Source organism: Pipra filicauda, unplaced genomic scaffold (assembly GCF_003945595.2).
Source record: "Pipra filicauda isolate LSUMZ 115617 unplaced genomic scaffold, ASM394559v2 scaffold643_size226310_pilon, whole genome shotgun sequence".
NCBI classification, from domain to species: domain Eukaryota; kingdom Metazoa; phylum Chordata; class Aves; order Passeriformes; family Pipridae; genus Pipra; species Pipra filicauda.
This window is the reverse complement of record NW_024104802.1, coordinates 133,553-155,413: the sequence shown is the minus strand read 5'-3', so window position 1 is coordinate 155,413 and position 21,861 is coordinate 133,553. Positions and strand designations below refer to the sequence as shown.

The 21,861-nt window shown below is 47.6% G+C and overlaps 1 long non-coding RNA gene across 1 annotated transcript; it reads right to left on the bottom strand.

The window, feature by feature from the left end:
- Positions 1-17,069: 17,069 nt before the first annotated feature.
- Positions 17,070-18,951, bottom strand: LOC113984164. The gene is made up of 2 exons (XR_003539415.2): positions 18,746-18,951; positions 17,070-17,529 (listed from the first exon to the last, which is right to left on the bottom strand). It is a non-coding gene; the product is annotated as an uncharacterized LOC113984164 (long non-coding RNA).
- Between the last annotated feature and the right edge of the window lie 2,910 nt (positions 18,952-21,861).

The window sequence follows — 21,861 nt, the reverse complement described above, 5'->3', positions numbered from 1 at the left end:
TCCAGGGATGGGGACTCCATCCCTGTCCTGGGCAGCTGTGCCAGGGCTGGACAACCCTTCCCATGAAGAAATTTTCCTCAATATCCAACCTGACCCTCCCCTGGCACAGCCTGAGGCCGTTCCCTCTCCTCCTGTCCCTTGTTCCCTGGCAGCAGAGCCCGACCCCCCCCGGCTCCCCCCTCCTGTCAGGGGGTTGCAGAGCCAGAAGGTCCCCCCTGAGCCTCCTTTTCTCCAGGCTGAGCCCCCCCAGCTCCCTCAGCTGCTCCTGCTGCTCCAGCCCCTTCCCCAGAAAGAAGAGAAATGAACACCCCAAGCCCTACAATTCCCCTGTTCTGCCCCTTCTGACTTGGGTGAGGGGTTCTGACTCCCCCAGGTGAGCGAGGCTGGAGCCACACTCAGGTGTCCCCTCAGGGAACCTCCCCCGAGGATTCCTCAGCAAGAACTTCACCAGGACAACACGACTGACAAGGCTCAGAGCAACACAGCAGAGAAACACAGCAACCCAACACGCAGGGAAAGTTCCCCAGGCCTTGGGAACGGCGACATTTCTCCCTCGCATCTGGAAAAACTGCTCTCCTGGAGTGTTTTGGAGGGGAGAGGGGAGAGAAAATAAGTAGTGGCTACAAGCAAAGCGTGTGGTGTACGGTCAGGACAGCATTTCATTAGCATGATGATTAGATTTGGGTTGAAATCCTGATAAAACTGATCTTGAAGCAGCCAGAAATGAAATCCCTGAAGCAGTTTTGTAATGCAAGCATTTGAGGAGCCCGAGTAGCTGCAGGCAGCAGAGGCCTGGCTCTGATGAATTTAATAAGCACTGGGAACTTTGTTTGTATCAGATACAGAAGGAACAGCCCAGAGCCAGGTTGCTGTAGCATATTGTGGGAGAACATATTTTATTTATTATTGAGTGCTGTATCAGAAAGAATTTTCTTCAGAACCTCCCTCTGCTCCTTATTTTTAGTTTTTCTCTCCTCTGTTCAACTCTCCCGGATGTTTGATGCATTTTTCATCCTCTGTCTTCTCTGGACTTCGCCTCTCTGCCTCTTTTCCAAAGTTTCCTCTGTGGGCATGGTCTGAAGAACTTGGGGTTCTCAGCGAGGCTTTCATGAAAGGGTTTTCTGATGTTCTAATCCATCCCATGGCAAACCAGTGGCTTTAATGGGACTCTGAGAGGGCACCTGCCCTGAACTGTGTAGGAACACCAAGATCATCCACCCTGAAGCCCCATGGAAATCTCAGGGGTGGGTTACATGAGTAAGAAGAAGACAACAGTAAAAAGGCAGATGGTGTTGGGTGTTGAGTTGTAGAAGAACTCGATTAAAATTCAGCCATTTCTCCTCAAGGTTCCCAGGAAGGCAGATAAAGCATTCTGGCTTTTAGGATTGGTGTCTTATTAGAATTACACCAGTCAGTGAACTTGGCTGTGTCTCTGATGGGAAACTCACAGAAATTGTGATTATTTCTCTTAGTTCCAGGCACTTTATTTAGGGAGCAGAGGCAGACTGAGGAGCACATTCCCCAGCCCTGTCTGCTGGTCTAGATATATTTTATCCTAAGGCTGTGGAGACCTTTTGAACCCTGGATTTGTAAAAGACATCTCCAACTAAGGGTTGGTCTGGTCAGGACTGGCAGCAGGTCATGGAGAACTGAATGCTCTGGAGAACCTGTTTTTTCATCTGCCAAAGACTTGGAGCTGTTATGTCTCTGCAATTCAGCACAACAAAAAGATTCTTCACGATGCAGCAACCAAAAGCTCTGTCCAAGTCACTCAAGGCTCTGTGAGAAACACCACGAGGTCTCTGCACGCCAGTAAAATTTTCTGTGGATGGAAACCTCCAGGAAAGGTTAATTCTAGGACAAATCCCCCTATTTATGCACTGAGGAGCTGCTCTTCCTAGAAACTACTGCTCATGACAAGAAATCACTTCTCTAAATTGCAACTTGAAGTGACATTTGGCCCGTTAATACCCAGAGAGTCCAAGCTGACTACGATCATTCTTTTATTACATTCTCTGGCCTCTAATATCTTTTAGTCCTTTCAGTGCTGTGGTTGGTCTGGAGCTGTTTTGTTGCAGGGGACAGCAACATAACCCTGCTGTTACATCCTGGCATCAGCCAGGCAGGGCAGGAGACAAGAGCTGCATGACAAAGAGATGTTTGCAACACGGGAGCAAAGCTGCCGTGATCAGAGTCTTCTACGAGATGAAGGCTGGGCTTGGACCCAGGTTTAATTTTGTCTGGCTGCAGGAGCCTTACAGCTCCTGCCCCTGCTGCCAGCAGAGAGTGTGAGCATAGCTTGGGCTGAAATAACTCACAGGGAGGTTTGGAAGAGTCAAATTGGAGCATCTGTTGGTCCGTGGGGCTGCACTTCTTGCGCCGAGTCCTGCTGGTCGAACATGACCTTTGGCCTCAGCACTGACCTTCCCAAGCTCTTTCCCTGAGTTTCCTGAAACCTCTCAGAGCAGGCTCGTGGGCTTGTAACATGAGCAGTGGGTGGCATAATTGGACTCTGAGTGGTTTGGACTTAAATTACATTGTTAATGAGACCTCAGTGCAGTTCCAATTCCTGGGCAGGGGCAGAGGAGGGGCAGGGACTGAGCTCTGCTCTGGGGGAGCAGGGACAGCCCCCAGGGAACGGCTGGAGCTGTGTCAGGGCAGGCTCAGGGTGGATCTCAGGCAAAGGTTCTTCCCCCAGAGGCTGGTTGGGCACTGCCCAGGCTCCCCAGGGCAGTGGGCACAGCCCCAAGGCTGCCAGAGCTGCAGGAGGGTTTGGCTGATCCTCTGGGGCACAGGGGGGGACTCTTGGGGTTAGATATTAGGATATCTAACTGTGCAGGGCTGAGGGTTGGACTCCGTGATCCTTGGGGGTCCCTCGCAACTCATCATATTCTGGGATTCTGGGATCTGACAATCTGATGACCTTCCTCCAGCCCCAGTGGAACTCTGCAGAGGAGCTTCACAGCTCCCAGACCAGGCAACCAGGATGGTTCAAATCCCAGGACACCACAGAGCCACTGGAGCAGGAGCTGCTCCATCCCATGGCAGTTCCTTCTCCACTGGCACCATCCAGCTCCAGCAGCTCCTGCAGCTTTGTGGGGAGAAGGAGAGGAGGTTCAGGGCTGAGCTGCAGCACCAGAGGTCGGATCAGTGCTGTAGGTCCATCCTCTGGGACTAATTTAGGCAGGTGGAACAAGGCCAGCTCCACAACTTGAAGCACTCAGGACTCCTGACCTGAAAGTTTCCCCACAGGGCAGGTGCCCCTGACACGGCCCGAAGAGAAGAAGAATGAGAAAAGATGAGGTTTATTCTTCTCTTGAAAGAGATTATTTCAAATCCACCCCCAACCCACAGAGACTTTTATACCAGAGGATATAAATAGCAATAATGCCCAAAGATGTAGGAAACCCAGGTCTGATTCTCTCACCTTCATAAGATTAAAACCCACCGTCTCTTAACTCTTAAGACCTGGCCACCATAGAGAGGTGGTGACTATGGAGGGACTCTGGCTCTTTAATTCAGTTTCTTTTTAATTCAGTGTCTTTTTAATTCAGTGTCTTTTTAATTCTGTTTCTCTTTCATTCTGTTTCTCTTTATTTCTGTTTCTCTTTAATTCTGCATTTAGGCATCAACACTTCACATGTGGGTTTGGCTTTAGTTACTTGGGTCTTGTTTTTGATACAGAATCCTGCACCCTTTTGGCTTGAAGAGCCACCATGGCCCCTTAAAGAGTCCTCCCCTTTGCATCCCTTCAGCCACCACCTTCCTCCACCCCAAATTTACATCTCATTTCCTGCTTCCAGCACGAGGAAATGAAGGTCATTTGTGCAGCAGCACTTGGGTAGAATTTTGCAAAACATGGGGGAGAGCGTGGGACAAATGAGCGTGGCAAGAAAATGAGCTCTCAGTATTTTATGGGAGAAAAAACTTGTTCCCATTAGTAAAATACAGATTTGTTATGACATTTGGAGTCTTAGCTGTGATATGCATAATATTTCCTTGGAATATCTGGCAGCTGCATCGCTGTTCGAAATATCTATTAAATGCTACATCTCGATGTAAGAGCAACCAATAAAACTTGTTTATTTACCTTTGAAACCTCTGACAGAGGAAAGCATATCACTCTCTAGATATATTTCCCCTTTCAAATCTAGTAGATATTTGAAATGACAGCAATAAAAGGCGAAAAAAACCTATAGATTTTCTTTCCTGCTCTCCACTTACCACGGACAAAACAAAGACTATCAAAATGCATTTATTTATTTATCTATCACTGCTGGCTTTTGAATGCACCAAAAACGAAAAATCAAAGCCTTGGCCTGATGCTCTGGTAAAATTGCATAAAATATCCAAGAGGGACCAATAATCACCATCATCACTGAGTCCTCCTCTGTAATCAATCCTCAGAAAAAAGGGAGCGTTTTGTATTTATTGGCATTTATGGTCCTGTTTGTTGTCCCCGTGCTGGGCCAGCACAGTTTTTTCCTGGCTGGCTCGTGCCTGTGAACACACACACACACACACACACACACACTCTCCTGTCAACTATCAATTCCCCAAAATTGCTTTCAATTCTGCGACTGTAACATTTCAAAGCAGAGTGGCTGAAATAAAATAGAACATTAAACCGGGCTCGTGGCTTCAGACAAGTGCACAGCAAGCAGGGAAGGCAGGAATAAGCCTCTTGCTTTCCCACTTGATGAAGGTTACAGTCTCCTGGTGACTTGTTTTCTTAACTTGAATATCATTTGAGATTCTTTTGCAGTCCTGTTACAGGCAGAGCTTTAGACACATGAGATGGGTCGTGGATCAAGAGGAGCAGAGGGCAGCTCGACCTTCTCTCTTGTCACTTCATTGGCTCAGCAGGACACGACACTCTGGGTGTTAAATCCTGAACTTTATAAGGAGGTGAATCGAGGTGGAGGCTGGGAACGGGGACAGAGAGAAAATGCAAACCTGTACCTTTTGTGATTCCCTCAAATCGCTCCAAATAACTGAAGAAATGCACAAAAAAAAAAAAAAGGAATATTTGGTAATTTTTTCCCACATAAAAGAGAGTGAGATCTTCACCAGGTGACGCTGCTAATCCACAAGCTGGATGGGCTGGGCTTAATTCTGATCTCGAGCACCAAGAAGATGGTTCTATTAAGACCTGAAATTGTTTTTCATTTCTTTTACCTCCTCTTGTTTGTTTGTGTGATTTTACAAGGTGATTGCTGAAAAGAGTTCGTGAGCCAGGGAAGGAGAGAGACAGGGGAAGGGAAGGTTTGGGAAGGGAAGGGAAGGTTTGGGAAGAGAAGGTTTGGGAAGGGAAGGTTTGGGAAGGGAAGGTTTGAGAAGGTTTGGGAAGGGAAGGGAAGGTTTGGGAAGGGAAGGGAAGGGCACAGGTCCAAATTCTGAGCCCATTCCAAGGTCATACAATTGTCCACTGGGGAGGTTTCCTGAACACAAATGCTGGGAACTGCAGGAGCCACCACTAAGTGGTGCAGGCACAGGAGCTCCAAGGCTGGCTGGTCCCAAAGAAGTCACTCTACTGGTCCTGGGGCTTTGAGTGTGGAGATGGAGGTAGGAGAGATCCAAAGACCCCAGAAATTGTGCTAATGAACCCCTGGAATAACTTACCCAGGGGAATGGGAGATTCTCCAGCACTGAGAAAATGTTTAGATGAACATGAATGTTCGCTCAGGGAATGTCTCCAATTATCTTTTCCAGGGATTATATTGGTTTATCATTGGCACTGCTCTGGTCTCATTATTGATAAGTCTTTAGAACATGGATTTAGCTTGTTTATGTTGGTGTCCATTCAGCTCCACTGTAAAAGTGACTTTGTCTTCATCACCATTCTCATTATAAAAATTGACTTCCAAAATGGGAACTATCAAAACACTTTGCTAAATGATTCCCAGCTATTGATTATGCAATGATATGATCTGTAAGGATGGCTAACGTGTGTGCACTCAAATAGATACACTGGGAACTATCCCAGAATCCCTTCCCTTCCCAAACCTTCCCTTCCCAAACCTTCCCAAACCTTCTCAAACCTTCCCTTTCCCTTTCCCTTTCCCTTTCCCTTTCCCTTTCCCTTTCCCTTTCCCTTTCCCTTTCCCTTTCCTTTTCCCTTTCCCTTTCCCTTTCCCTTTCCCTTTCCCTTTCCCTTTCCCTTTCCCTTTCCCTTTCCCTTTCCCTTCCCCTTCCCCTTTCCCTTTCCCTTCCCCTTTCCCTTTCACCCCATTTCCCCTTATTCGATTCCATTTTTCTCCCTTTCCCGTTCTTTCCCTTTTCCCCTTTCCCTTTCCCTTTCCCTTTCCCTTTCCCTTTCCCTTTCCCTTTCCCTTTCCCTTTCCCTTCCCCTTTCCCTGTCTCTCTCCTTCCCAGAGGAGCCACATTCACCCCCCACACCCCCACCCCTCCTCTAACCTCTGCCCAGGCACCTCCCACGCTCCCATTTGCAGTTTCCAGCCCATAAATCTCCCCCAGCATCCTCCTTTCCGAGGGCTGAACTCAAAATTCCCACGTCTTATTAAAAGAGGAGCTTCCAAGAACAGTCTTCCCTGGCTCCTCAGCCCATCCCCTGGGATTGCAGGGGGTGGGGCCGTATCCACAGCCTGGGAAGTGCAGCAATAGGAATCCTGCACGAGCCAGGGGGCTGGGCAATGATATTCTCCAGCACAGGAATATTTTGCTCCATCACAGCCAGGCACAGGAGAGAAAAGTGTATTAAAATGAAGGGAAAAAATCTGATTAGTTGGAAACTGCTTTCCAAAGCAGAGCTCCCCCTCAATCACATTTCCCTCTCCCTCTCTCTCAGCCAAACCCTGCCAAGCTCCCTTGGCTGGTGGAAATTTGGGAGTTCATGTGGCTGGGATATAGTTCTGCCCTGGGTTAGTTGTGCTCCAGTGGAAGCCCTTTGGAGTGCCAGGAAAATATTTCAGCTTATAATTGAGATGTGTATCTGGCCCCCAAGGAGTTCCTGCAGTCCACAGCACACAGCTCGTGGTTTATTAGGAAATTTTCACTTCTCCTGCTGCTTTATGGGAATAGTTTTTACTGTGTGTAGGCAAATATTTTATCACTGGGAGCAGAATACTCCAGGAAGTATATATAAATATATATATATATAAATTATATATATATATAAAAGGGAAGGTTTGGGAAGGGAAGGGAAGGTTTGGGAAGGGAAGGGAAGGGAAGGGAAGGGAAAGGGAAGGGTTGGTAAGGAAAGGTTTGGGAAAGGTTTGGGAAGGGAAGGTTTGGAAAAGGAAGGGAAGGGAAGGTTTGGGAAGAGAAGGTTTGGGAAGGGAAGGGAAGGTTTGGGAAGGGAAGGGAAGGGAAGGAAGGGAAGGGAAGGGAAGTTTGGGAAGGGAAGGGAAGGGAAGGTTTGGGAAGGGAAGGTTTGGGAAGGGAAGGTTTGGGAAGGGAAGGTTTGGGAAGGGAAGGGAAAGGGAAGGGATTTATCCCACCTTCCCAGGTTCCTGGGGGGGCCACACTTGACGTGGGAAACTCTTTGTCCACGATTATCCCACCCAAACTGTGCTCCCTTTACCTTGTTTACAGCCCTTCTGGGGTTTGGGCTTCTTTAATGCCTTTAAACAGTGTTTGACAAGTAAATCTCGTCACTTTATGAGGTGGAAAACAGTCACTGTCACCCAGGAGTGAATAGTAATCGAGATGAAAAATTAGCCCTGAAGAGCAGGGCCTATCCATTACTGTGCTAATTATAAACATTGGCACTTCCAGGCAGCAGAATTAATTTCTAACAGAAAATGGGAGATGTTTTGTTGCATTTGTCACTGGTGCAAGTGGGGGAATCATCACTTATTGCCTTTTTTTTTTTTTTAAACAGGTGAGTCAATAAATAGGTAGGTAGGAATTATCTGCTGTGATGGAAATATCACCTTTTACCTCAGGTTGTGTCTGGAGCTAAAAAACACCTGAAGAGGGAAAAGTGAGCAAAAAAAAACCCCAAACATTTTAAGTAATTCTTTGTCCATCCTGCTTTTTTTTTTTTTTTGAAGTGTCTAAAAGTCCTTCCCCTGAGCAGGGTGGAGATGGGGAATTGAGTGTTATTTCTGCTCTTTCCATTTTGTGGCCAGGTTATAAATAACTATTTATGAGTCTGAAGTGACTTTGACAGCTGTTTCCAAGCAAAAAAGGAGGGAGAGAAAGAGAGAAAATAATACATAAAAATGTTAAAGGCAGTTTTTACACTGGCAAAGTGAACACTTTGCCTTGATGTGTTGGAATGATGTTTGATATTGAGCTAAATTTAACTTTTCCAAAGGTTTAAAGGGCTGCAGGAACCTCCAACCTCCACCTAACCCTGCTCTCTGTCAGTTTAAACCTATTTCCCCTTGTCCTGTCACTCCACACCTTTGCAAACAGCTCCATCTTTGGCAGCTTCAAATGAAAATGGGGCATTATTTGGGAGCTGCCGGTCCGTTGTTTGGCCCAAATCAGAGCTCTACAAGAGATCAAACTCCTCTCAAAGCCTGGCTTGCCTTTGCTGCTTCATAGAATCATGGAATCATAGAATCAGCTGGGTTGGAAGGGACCTCTGAGATCATCGAGTCCAACCCTTGATCCAACCCCGCCGTGGTTCCCAGCCCATGGCACTGATGCCACATCCAGTCTGTCCTTAAACACCTCCAGGGATGGAGAATCCACCCCCTCCCTGGGCAGCCCATTCCAATGGCTGATCAGCCTCTCTGGAAAGAATTTCTTCCTAAATCCAACCTAACCCTCCCCTGGCACAGCTGCAGACCCAGCCCTCTTGTCTTGCTGATGGTTGCCTGGGAGCAGAGCCCGACCCCCCCCGGCTCCCCCCTCCTGTCAGGGAGTTGCAGAGTCAGGAGGTCTCCCCTGAGCCTCCTCCTCTCCAGGCTGAGCCCCCCCAGCTCCCTCAGCCTCTCCTCACAGCACTTGTGCTCCAGTCCCTTCCCCAGCCTCGCTGCCCTTCCCTGGCCCTGCTCCAGCCCCTCCATGTCCTTCCTGAGCTGAGGGCCCAGAACTGGACACAGCACTCCAGGGGTGGCCTCACCAGCGCTCAGTCCAGGCCAACAATCCCTTCCCTGCTCCTGCTGCCACACTGTTCCTGAGCCAGGCCAGGATCCATTGGCCCTCTTGTCCCCCTGGGCACACTCTGGCTCCTGTTCAGCTCCCTGGCCATCCCCACTCCCAGCTCCCTTCCTGCCTGGCTGCTCTCCAGCCCCTCTGGCCCAGCCTGGAGCTGCCGGGGGTTGTTGTGGCCAAAGGGCAGGACCCGGCCCTTGTTCTGCTTGAACCTCATCCCCTTGGAATCAGCCCCTGGATCCAGCCTGTCCAGGTCCCTCTGCAGAGCCCTCCTGCCTTCCAGCACATCAACACACCCCCAGCCTGGTGTCAGCTGCACATTTGCTGATGATGGACTCGATCCCCTCATCTAAATCATCAGTAAAGACATTAAACAGAACTGGGCCCAGCACTGATCCCTGGGGACACCACTGGTGATGGATCCCAACTGGATGCAGCTCCATCCCCACCACTCTCTGGCCCTCCAGCCAGTTCCTGACCCAGCACAGGGTGCCCCTGTCCAAGCCTTTTCCAGGAGTGTGCCATGGGAGATGGTGTCCCAGGCTTTGCTGAAGTCCAGGCAGACACATCCACACCTTCCCCTCACCCACCAGGTGGGTCACCTGGGCATAAAAGGAGACCAGGTTGGTCAGACAGGACCTGCCCCTCCTAAACTCAGGCTGGCTGGGTCTTCATTTCAGCCTGTCTGGGAACTCACAAGGTCTGCAAAAAACAACAAAAAAAGAATTTCTGAGTAATTCTGAAAGCCCCAGAACACGTGAGAAGGGAAAGCAGCTCAGTTCTCCAAGCCCAGTCCCTCCATATGGGTTGTTCATGTGGGGCCCAGCCCTTTCCTGCAGCCTCTGTGTCCTGGTGCCACCACGGCTGCAAAATGACAAAACATCAAGACTAAATCAAGCTGTTATTGCTCCTCCAAGACAGATTTTTACCCTCGGATTTGAATTTTTTTTTTTCGTGTAGCTGCAGCAGATCATAGGAAACATGGAGCAGATGTGAATTTATCAGGGTTCCAGCATCCTCCCTGGAATGTGCCCCTCTGAACAAGTTACAAACTGCTCCATCTGTGCCAACTGGATTGAAATGTCAGCCCCATGCTCGGGGTAAGCCCAGCAGAATTTGTGTTTAACAATTTTGCAAGTGTATTAGATTAGCAATTATCCTGTTCTGGTTTTAAATTCTAATTTTCCATTTTTTTTTTCCCCCCTCCTTCCTGCTGCAGGATGCAATATTCATGTACTGTTAAATCAAATACTCTGTTAACAGCACCAGAGATAAATATTGAATTAATGGAATAATTCAGGTTAATAGTAGATTCAAAGGATAATGCTGGAGAATAGTGGGTATGAATTATGCCAGCAGCTGAATCACTGACCCTCACTGTGCTCTGACTGCACGTACAGGAAAAACAGCCCAAAATGCTAAACTGACTGAGATTTAAATATTTACTGGGAGCAGATAATAAGCTGTGGATGTGGACAGTTAAAGCAAGGACAGGCCATGAGCACTGAATTTTTCAGACTGTCCCTTCCTGCTGAGAAGTGACAGAATCCACTGGTTCCTGCTGCTGAATAAATGCTCATTTTCCACTCCCAAATCTTCTGTCTCCTTCTGGACAGACAGCCCAGCTCTGCTGTGTTGGCAGCATGGACGTGGTGCAAGGGACTGTCCCCTTCTGCTGGGACAAACCCAGGGCAGGAGAGTCCACCACGACTCAGGGGAGAGGGCAAGAATCCTGGAATGGGTTGGGTTGGGTTGGGTTGGGAGGGACCTTAAAGCTCATCTCATTCCACCCCTTCCACTGGATCAGTGTCCAGCCTGGCCTTGGACACTTCCAGGGATCCAGGGGCAGCCACAGCTTCTCTGGGCAACCTGGGCCAGGGCCTCCCCACCCTCCCAGGGAAGAGTTTCTCCCCAGTATCCCAACTAAACCTACTCTCTGTCCCTGTGAAGCCATTCCCGTTGTCCTGTCCCTCCACCCCTTGTCCCCAGTCCCTCTCCAGCTCTCCTGGAGCCCCTTTAGGCCCTGCAAGGTGCTCCAAGTTCTCCCTGGAGCCTTCTCTTCTCCAGGGGAACCCCCCCAGCTCTCCCAGCCTTACCCAGAAGAAGCCCTCCTAGGACATGCTCCTAAACTGTCCCTACGCCTCTGCCCTTAATTCTTATTTTTGACAAGCCTGTCTAATCAGTCACTGTATTTTTATGCTTGACTTCATGAATATTTCAAGGGGGAAACTCATCCTGAAATTGGTTTTCTTTTTCGTCTTTTCTTCTAGGAAATATCTGTGTGCAAACTCTCCCTAATTTATGTAAATACGGAGGCGGGAGAGTTTCACTTCATTGTTACAAATTAAAAGTTCCCCAACATTTCCAATTAACTGGAGAGAAAGGCAACCACAAAAACATCACCAAGGCTCTTCTGGCTCAAACAGTTCCCACCACGACACCCAAGGGTGAAGCTCCAAGGGGTCCTTGATGCAGTGGAGGTTTAAGGGCATGGGAAGGGGATGGAGAGAGGCCCCAGGAAAGGGTCAAAACATATAAAAGTCTCCATTTTCCAGTGTTTTTTCCATGCAGGAACATGTCCTCAGGATGGAGAAGAGGGACCATCTGTGGGGTGAGCCCAAAGGCAGTGTGGGCTGTGCCAGCAGGCTCTGGAGGGATTGATATCACCCTCTCCACCCCTACTAGAGAAATATATTATATATTATATAAATAGATTGCATATTATATAAATAGACTCTATATTATATAAATAGATTGCATATTATATAAATATATTGTATATTACATAAATAGATTGTATATTATATAAATAGATTGCATATTATATATTATATATTATATACTATGTACTATATATTATATATTGTATATTGTATATTGTATATTGTATATTGTATATTGTATATTGTATATTGTATATTGAATATTATAATTCTATTCATTTTACACATTATATAGAATTATGTATACACACAATATATGCAATATTTATATTCATATACTATTATACATACCCCTTATGTACAATTATAAACAATATATATGTTATGTTATACATGTGTGTATATACGCATCATGTGTTATATTATGTATTATATATTATATATTATATAATATATTTATTATTTATATATACAAATATGTATAACTATATATATTATTATATATTATATATTATATATTATAAACATTTATAAATTATAAACAATATATATACTATGTTATATATGTGTGTATATATACGTCATGTGTTATATCATGTATTATATATTACATATTATATTATATATATTATTTATATATAAGTATACATTTATAAATTATAAACAATATATTTGTTATGTTATATATGTGTGTATATATACGTCATGTGTTATATTATGTATTATGTATTATATATTATATGTTATATGTTATATATTATTTATATATATAAATATATATTATTATATATTATATATTATAAACATTTATAAATTATAAACAATATATATGTTATGTTATATATGTGTGTATATATACGTCATGTGTTATATTATGTTATATATTATATATTATATAATATATATTATTTATATATATAAATATATAAATATATATTATTATATATTATGTATTCTATATTCTATATTATATAATATATATAAATTTTATATATAAAATATAAAAATATATTATTATATATTATGTATTATATATTATAAACATTTATAAATGATAAACAATAAAATTGTATGTTTTATATGTGTGTATATATACATCATTTGTTATATTATGTATTATATAATATATATATTATTTTATTCATATAAAATATATATAAATATATTATTATACATTCTATATTATACATTCTATATTCTATAGTCTATATTATATATCATATATCATATATTATGCATTATATTATACAAAGGGTTCAGGAGTCATTTTGGCACTGTGGGGTGGGATGGTTTCCCACTCCATCAGGCTGCAGACACAGGCAGGACCAAAGTGTTCAGACATGCAGTGCAAGGCAAAGCAATAATAATCCTGATGCTTTTTATTGGCTTCCCCCCCAGTTGGTCCCTCTCCTCCCCAGGGCCAGATAAGAGGTTTGTGTCGATGTTTAAGAAAAAGCCCATTTTGGCACTGGAGCCTGCAGGAATATTGAGAGCTTCATTTCCTCCCCTCCCCCCCTCTCCTCCTCCTCTTGTAATCTTTGATAAAGAGTAAAAAAACCAGTGCTTTCCAAAAAAGCTATGCTAATTAACAATTAATTCTTTTATCTTACGGTGCTGGGACTGGAAGACCTGAAGAAGATGTAGAATAAAATTAGTGGTAATTAGCTTTTTAGAGCATTAAATAAACAGTGACTTGAACGAGGGAGAATTGATGTTATGCATTTATTTTTAACAATATTTATACAGGTAGTTTTTGAACAAGGCCCTGTGGCACTAGCTTTTACTAATACAGGCAAAACAACAACGAGAAATAATTACATTTAGTTTGCTTTAAGACAGCACTATGCAAATCAAAGGAATAATGAAGAGAAGCCTGTTAACAGGGTTTTTGGTGACTCCGTGCTTGAATATTATATCAGGGCTTTGTATTCCTCTGAAGAATTCCGAAATTGCCGCCCTCCATCATTCCAAGCCAGAGGCTGTGGATCAAAAATGAGTCTGGAGAGGTGGTTTGGGCACTTCAGGGGGAGATTCCCGGCTCCATCTCCCGCTGCTCCCCCAAAGCCAGCTCAGCTTTGCACAGCAGAGACTCGGGGGGTGGCTGAGCTTTGGGGAGCGCTGGCATTGCACAGCACTCCAGGGACAGGGAGATCTTTGCAGAGAGGCCTGGAATGGCCTGAGTTGGGAGGCACCCCCGAGGATCGTGGAGTCCACTCCTGGCCTCACCCAGGACACCCAGCAAACCCTGTCCCTCAGGGCAGTGTCCAAACTCAGCGTTCCCCTCTCCAGTCCCTGTTGGAATGCCCAAATGAGGTGTTTCCCTGATTCCCCGAGGGGCGGGTGCTGTCCCCTGGCAACAAAGCTGCAGAGATCATGTCCTTCAGCCCTGACAAAACCATTTGTGGCACTCAGTGTATTTATTCTTTGCTGGTTTGGTCTTTGGGGCACCTCTGGGAGAGGGTTTTCCCCGTGTAAACATGCCCAGTGTGTGCCAACTGCCATCCAGAGCCCTCCAGCAGAGCCCTCTGCAGGCACAGGCTTCACATCCCGGGGTCCCTGACACGGCTGGAATCTCCCTCCTCTCTAACACCCAGACAGAAAGGGACAGAGAAAGCCAAAATTTGGCTCCTCTTCAGCTGAAACCCCCTGGGATCATCTACCTTCTGTTATCGCTCCGGCAAGTGCGGGAGAAGGGAACGGGAAGGGATGTAAAACCTTGTTTATGTTTCCCAGTTTTCCTGCTAAGAGGGTGTGCTAATTAAAAAAGGACCCTCAGCAGATGAATCCCTGACACAGTTTTTAATTAACACTCTCTCCAAAGTCAGAATCGAGGGGAGAGAGGGGAGTGGGGTGCAGGGTTGTCCTTGGATCCCCCAGCCCAGCAGGAGCTCAGAGCTGTGCCAGCCGGATCCGTATCCGGCTTCCCACCCACCTCCCAACCCTTCTGTCTTAATTAGAGAAACGTCATCAGTGACAGTCCTCAATCAGGCATTTAATGAGGAGCTGACAGGGCACTTAATGCAATCAGCCCATTGTCATCTCACTGCAGTGACAGCAGGATGGATATTAATATCCCTGTCTCCATCCCAGGGATCCGCCGGGAATGCTGGAACCTCCCAGCAGGGTTTGGGAGGGCTCGGACAGCATTCCCTGCTCTGGGTTTGGTGTCAGTCCCAGGGGTAGGGCTGGGCTGGGGGTGACACACCCCAGGGCAGGGACACCCCTGAGGGACTGTGGACATGGGTGATCCATGCTGGGAGATATCCCAGAGGGACTGGGGCTGTGGGAGATCCATACTGGGACAGGGACATCCCAGAGGGACTGTGGCTGGGGGAGATCCATGTTGGGAGAGAGGTATCCCTGAGGGACTGTGGCTGGGGGAGATCCATACTGGGACAGGGACATCCCTGAGGGACTGGGGCTGTGGGAGATCCATACTGGGACAGGGACATCCCAGAGGGACTGTGGCTGGGGGAGATCCATGTTGGGAGAGAGGTATCCCTGAGGGACTGTGGCTGGGGGAGATCCATACTGGGACAGGGACACCCCTGAGGGACTGTGGCTGTGGGAGATCCATACTGGGACAGGGACACCCCTGAGGGACTGTGGCTGTGGGAGATCCATACTGGGACAGGGACATCCCAGAGGGACTGTGGTTGTGGGTGACCCTGATGGGACAGGGACATCCCGGAGGGACTGTGGTTGTGGGTGACCCTGATGGGACAGGGACAAACCTGAAGAGCCTGTGCTGGGACAGGGACATCCCTGAGGGACAGTGGACATGGGTGATCCATGCTGGGAGAGAGGGATCCCTGAGGGACTGTGGCTGTGGGAGGCTGCCAGGTTCTCGAAAAGCCACATCCTGCAATATCAGCCACAAACTGCTGTGGGGAGGAGACCAAAACCCACAGTGCTCCCACCCCCAGGTAAGTCAGGCTGAAATAACTCCTCCAGAGAGGAAAATCATTCCTGAATCCACTTTCCTTGATCCCTTTCTGCCTAGTTGTTGGGGTTTGTTTTTTTTATTATTTCTCCTACCGCATTTTTCTGATCATGTCTTCCTGCATATTTCAGTTTGCTTCCTGTCTCCCACCTGCAGCCTCTGCTGGGATCACATAAAAAACAAAACTGGGAAGGGAGAGATCAGCTAATGAGCAGTTGCTGTTCACTGGGGGAAATTACAGCTTTGGTGTCTTCAGGGAGTAAAGGGCCCTGAGCTCCACACCAGAGACCTGCTGTGTCTGAGAACCTTCCTTAGGTGGGTGGAGAGGCCTAAACACACTCCAGATGATCCCTCCTTTTAACAGGAATTGCTGCTGCTGTCTGGGACAGACACGGGTGGCTCTGGGAAGGTGGATGGGACGTGTTCCCCTCGGCTTCATCTGCCCCCTGTGACCTGCAGGGCCTGGCCTGTGAACTTTGTGGGGCACCATCAAGGAGTGGCTTTCTCTAAACCCCCACAGCATGGCCTCAGTGGTCACCGTGAGGTTCATCCTCATCCAGGGGAGAGATTTTCATTTGGAAAATGAAAAATGTTCATTTTGGTTTTCGTGGAAGACGGTGACCGAGATAAACCCTGAGTTAAACTGAACTAAACATCGAATTAAGTCCTGGAGGATGTTCTGCCTTTCTAAGGCTGGATGAGCATCTGGCAGTGACAGCTCTGCAGGGGCTTCTGTGTTACCTGCCCTTGGGTTGTCCTCTTCTCCAGGCATGGGGAATGGAGGCAGGAGGCACATGGAGCAATTTAGGAACAAACGGGTGATGGAACCCAGGCTCAGAAGGGCTGTGCCATCCCTGCCTCCTGCATTTATCACCATCACAGCACGTTCCTGCAGGACAGTCCTGTGGGAGAAGGACTTGGAGCAGCCTGGTCCAGTGGAAGGTGTTGCTGCCTATGGCAGGGGTTGGAATTGCAATGGGATGATCTTTAGGGTCCCTTCCAACCCAACCCACACCATGGTTGGACGATTCTGTCCACACGCTGGAGCAGAAACAAGAAGAACGTGGTCAAAAACGTCCCAGGTGATGCTGGGAAACACCCATTGCCTCTTGGGAATTGGGGAGCGGGAAGACATCCCTGTCTGCAGGTTTTGGAGCTTTCCCAGCGTTTCAGTGTGCTGGGAGGTGGAGCTGTTGCCATGGCTCCACAACTGCCTCCTGCCATGTTTCCATAGAGAACAGCCCGGAGCTGCCTTTGGAAACAGCACTTCAACTTGGTTTACATGGAACTCTGCAGCTCTGAAATAAAACTTTTCACCAACCAGGATTGATCCCTCAGCCCCCTGCAGAGCAGGGAGGGGGGGGGGGTTAATCACTGCAGAAACTGCACAACTATTTAAACATTTGGTTCTTTATTTACCTAATCAATATTTATTCGGTTCATTAATATTTATTCAGCATTGCGTGAAACATTTTGGGCAGCGAGGATGGATTGTTCGGTTGGCTTGTTAGTGAGTCATTTGTTTGGTGGGGTTTGCTTTCTTTTTCCCCCCACGGAGAGACCAGAAAAGTTGGGAATTGTGCCTGGGAAGAGGCAGTGACAATTTGGGTGTTCAGCACAGGCAGTCCCTACTGCAAGGCTCAGTTAGAGGAGTGGAAAAGCACCAGCAGAAGATCATCAGCGAGGTCACACATCCCAGCAGGTGACAAGTTGGCAGCAGGAGCATTTCCCTGGAGCACAGAAGGTCCAGGTCCCACTGCAGAAGGAGCCTGGAGCCTTTTGACCTCAGTCATAACCAAGAAGAAAACAGGTCTTTGATTCCATGGGCTGTCAGGCCCTGCTGACAATTCCTGGCTGATAGAAAAGAAGTTTTAGAGGTCTGAGAAACTTTTGCAAACGGAAAAGTCACGTGCCCTTAAAAAAAATCAGGTTTAAACAAACGTATTTCTAAACAATCTGCTTGGCTTTGGCCAACACCATCCACTGCTTTAGAGCTTCTGTGAGGGTGGGGGATGGATGATCTGAGGAACAGAAAAAGGACTGGGAGTCATGGCACTGCAGAAGGGCTTTTTTGGTGGAAATATCTTATATTTACTGCTTTAAAAATCTTTTTGTGCTGCACAAAGGCCACGAACACTTAGCAGGCAGAGGCAGCTCCCCTCAGCACTCTCTGGGTGATGGGTGGGTGGTTCTGCAGGACATTAGGAAGGGGATGGCAGATGCCTCTTGGGGCCAGATGTGGCATTTTACAGATCTTGGGGTCACAAAGCACTTCATGCCCTCGGTCAGAGGCTGCCTCCCCCCAGAGGAGTTGGACTCGATGGTCCTCGTGGGTCCCTTCCAGCTCGGAATATTCTGGGGTTCTGGGATCACTGTGCCCTGCTGGGGGTGACAAAGCTGGCTCCTGAGACTCCCCCTCCCCAAACCTGGCTGCTGGGAAGGTTGGCAGCAGGATCCTCTGGTCATGGATCCTCCGGTCAGGGATCCTCCCTTCCCTTCCACACCTCAGGAGAAGGTGGTGGGGTGACCTTGGGAGAGTGGTGGGATTGCACAGCAGGGGGGTTCTCCTGGGACATGGAGATGTTTGCAGAGAGGCCTGGAGTGCCCTGAGCTGGAAGGGATCCACAAGGACCATCCAGTCCAACCCCTGGGCCTACAGACACCCCAACAATCCCACCCTGGCCCTCAGACTGGTGTCCAAACCCTCCTGCAGCTCTGGCAGCCTTGGGGCTGTGCCCACTGCCCTGGGGAGCCTGGGCAGTGCCCAACCAGCCTCTGGGGGAAGAACCTTTGCCTGAGATCCACCCTGAGCCTGCCCTGACACAGCTCCAGCCGTTCCCTGGGTGCTGTCCCTGCTCCCCCAGAGCAGAGCTCAGTCCCTGCCCCCTCCTGCCCCTGCCCAGGCAGTTGTGACTGCAATAAGGTCTCATTAACCATGTTATTTAAGTCCAAACCACTCAGAGCCCAATTATGCCACCCACTGCTCAGTGCCAACCAGCCTCTGGGGGAAGAACCTTCCCCTAATATCCGACCTAAGCCTCCCCTGCCTCTCTGATGTGTTTTGTCCCACCTTGAAATCCATGTCCACCCTGGTTGGAAGGATTGCTCCTCACAGTGTCTCCCTTCAATCCTAGAGGAGTCTGGGGGGTTATTTCAGCTGTAGCAACCCCCTTCACTCATTTGTCTCCGAGAGGGATGACTCCACACTGAACTGAAGTGCTCCCTTTGTTTATTTAATATCTAAAGTGCATCTTGGTGAGGAGGCATACATGAAAAACCCACCGTTTGGCCTCGTTAATTGACCTCAGCACTGACTCTGGGAGCTTTGAGGGACTTGCAGAGGTTCCAGCATTGTGACAAAAGCCAGGTGAGGGAATAATGGACTAAGAATTAAGAACTGATTCCCACAGTGTCACCTCCCACAGCTCAAGACAAAAGGGGAACTCAGAAAGTTGTTATAAACACAACTTTCCACATCAGTGTCAGAAAGACAGAGAACTCCAAACTCATTTTTTGGCATCAATAATATAATAGTTTATTAATTCTGTGCAGCAGCAGGAGTTAATTGGCTGGGGATAAATTATGAACACAGCAGGAAGCAGTGGAGATCCGTGTTCCTTCACTCACAATATTAATCCAGAGCAAGATTAAAGCCATTTCCATGGGATTCATGGCTCCTGCTTTCTCGAAAGACAAGTGAGGTGAACTGAATTGTCTGTTTCTGCTTTCAAGTCTCAAGTATTTCCATCAAATTTGCTCTTCCTTTCTGTCCTAATAAAGGGAGGGCAAACAATTTACACTCCCACCTAAACCCAGCCACGGGTGGTCAGAGAAGCAGGAATTCATTCAGCAGTCGTGGCTTTGTTCTGTAAAAACTTAACCGCAGTAGTTTATCTTAGTTGGTCTGTTTTTATCAAAGGACAAATAATAAGTTAAAATTTTTTCCTGTTAGCTTTTTATATAATATAAATTAAAAAAAAAAAAGGGGGGGGGTGAAGGAAAAAGGTCCTTGAAACCAATCAATCTGCTGGTGAATAAAAGAGTTTATTGTGGTGTTTTACACTCCGTGCTGGCATTGAAATGCAAAATAACCTGCAGACAAGCTCCACTTCCAAGTTGCCCAGCTAAGAGAGGTCATTAGCCCTGTTTAGACATAAAAGGAGCAATTCCGTTTGCAAACGAGCTGGAAAAGTTGGAAAGCAAAAGGCCCCGGGGATGGCACATGAAATGTCACATGGGGAGGAACCGTCCCTAAAGCGGGGCAAAGAGGGCAGAGGAAGGGAAAGGTTGGAGGTTCAACACCTGAAAAATCAGGTGTTCAGGCTTCCCAGGATAACCTGGAGCAGTGGAGACAGCGGGGGAGCCCCTCAGACGGGTCCTTTTCCCCTGGGTGTGAGGCCAGCGCACCCAGTTTGCTCGTTATTGGAGGGAGATTGTGGCCATATTGCCACCAAGTGGGCTGAGGCCACTGGGTTTGTTTAGCCCGCAGAAAAGGAGGCTCAGGGGAGACTTATTCCTCTCTAGAACTCCCTGGAAGGAGTTTTTAGCCAGGTGAGGGCGGCGTCTTCTGCCAGGTAATGATAAGACAAGGGGAAAGAGCCTCAAGATCCACCAGGGGAGGTTCAGGTTGGATATTAGGGAGAATTTCTTCGCTGAAAGAGTGGTGAAGCACTGCAACAGGCTGCCCAGGGCAGTGGCAGGATCATCATCCCTGGAAGTGCTTGTTTCCAGCCTTAATGATTCTGTGACTCTATAAAATCGGACAGTGAGTGTGGCAATGCCTCCCTCCAGCAGCTGCCCCAGCAATGAGAGCTGCCTCCAACTTGCCTTCTATTAAGTGAATTTTCCCTTCTTCCATAAATAGAGAACACTGCCTTTCACCCCGAGGATATTTGGGGTGATTCATGCTGCCCATACATCTCCTGGATGCCTCCGTGCCCCGATGGATCTCCGACTGCTGGGCAATAACGCAGAGCAGCGGTGGAAAAACGTCCCCTGTGTGCTCCACAGAGCTCCAGCTCCATCTGTCCCGAGCTTGCTGCCATCATTTACATCAACAAACACGAGAACATGGCGAATGTGAGTCATCCCACTGTGATTCAGGAGTTTTGCACCCTGCCTGTGTGGAGCAGCAGGCAGGAATTCTGCCAGCCGTGGCACACGGTGGCATCTTCCCTCTCCCAGAAGGGTTGTAATCCCTCACCCAATTCCTTTTCCACAGCTCTGCATGTCTGGGTGCTCAAAAGCTGCTCATTTTTGCCCTCAGTGACACCAGTTGTTCTCAAAGAGGTGTTATTTCCTCTCCTTGTCTCCCTAGCCCAGCGTGGTCCAAGCGCCACTCCTGTTTTTCCCCTCTTGCACATCCATCTCACTGTTCCATCCATCTCACTATTCCATCCATCTCATTAGCACTCTGCCATCACCACACCAGCCTCCAGGAGACTTCCAACAGCCAGACTTTCCTGCCATGACTCCATGTGGGCTCACACAAAGCGGCTCATCCCGTGGATCATTCCCTGGCACGTTCTCTCCCCGGCAGCTCCTGGGAAGGATCAGATGTAAGACCTTGTTTCCAACTCTTCATTCAGGAGTTCCTGCAGTCTCTCCCTCACCTTTCCTACTGCCCTGCCTTCCCTCTGGACTTCACAGGGTCCACTGGTGGCCTCTCACGCACCCAGAGGTGAGCAGGTTCTACCTCAAGGATCCAAGTGCGGCAACGAATCTTTGGGTTTGCATTTCTTTTTAATCTCACACCTGCAAAGAGGGGGCTTTTAGACATGAGATCCAAGCTCCAGCCACTGACACAACCAGAGGAGCTGCTACAGTCCAATTCAAAGACTTCTGCCCAAGCTGACAGCAAGTTTGTTTTACTCCCCCCCTAAACCCTGCAATCAGAGCACTTTATCTTCCCCTGCACGACTGCAGATTGAAACTAAAGGGGAGATTGAAAAGGAGATGCTTGTACCACATAACCACTGACCTTCCCAAAGAACTTTAATGCCTGAAACATTCTAAAATTTGATTTGAATCAGTTCAATCTCACCTCGGCACAAGGCAATCCCTATATCTGGAAAAGGCTGCGAGGAGGAACAAGCCTGTCTGAGCCAGCCTGGCAGGATTTTGATTACAGGAGAGTAGATACCACTTCTCCTTAATGGGATTGATTAAAAGCTTTAACTGTATTAT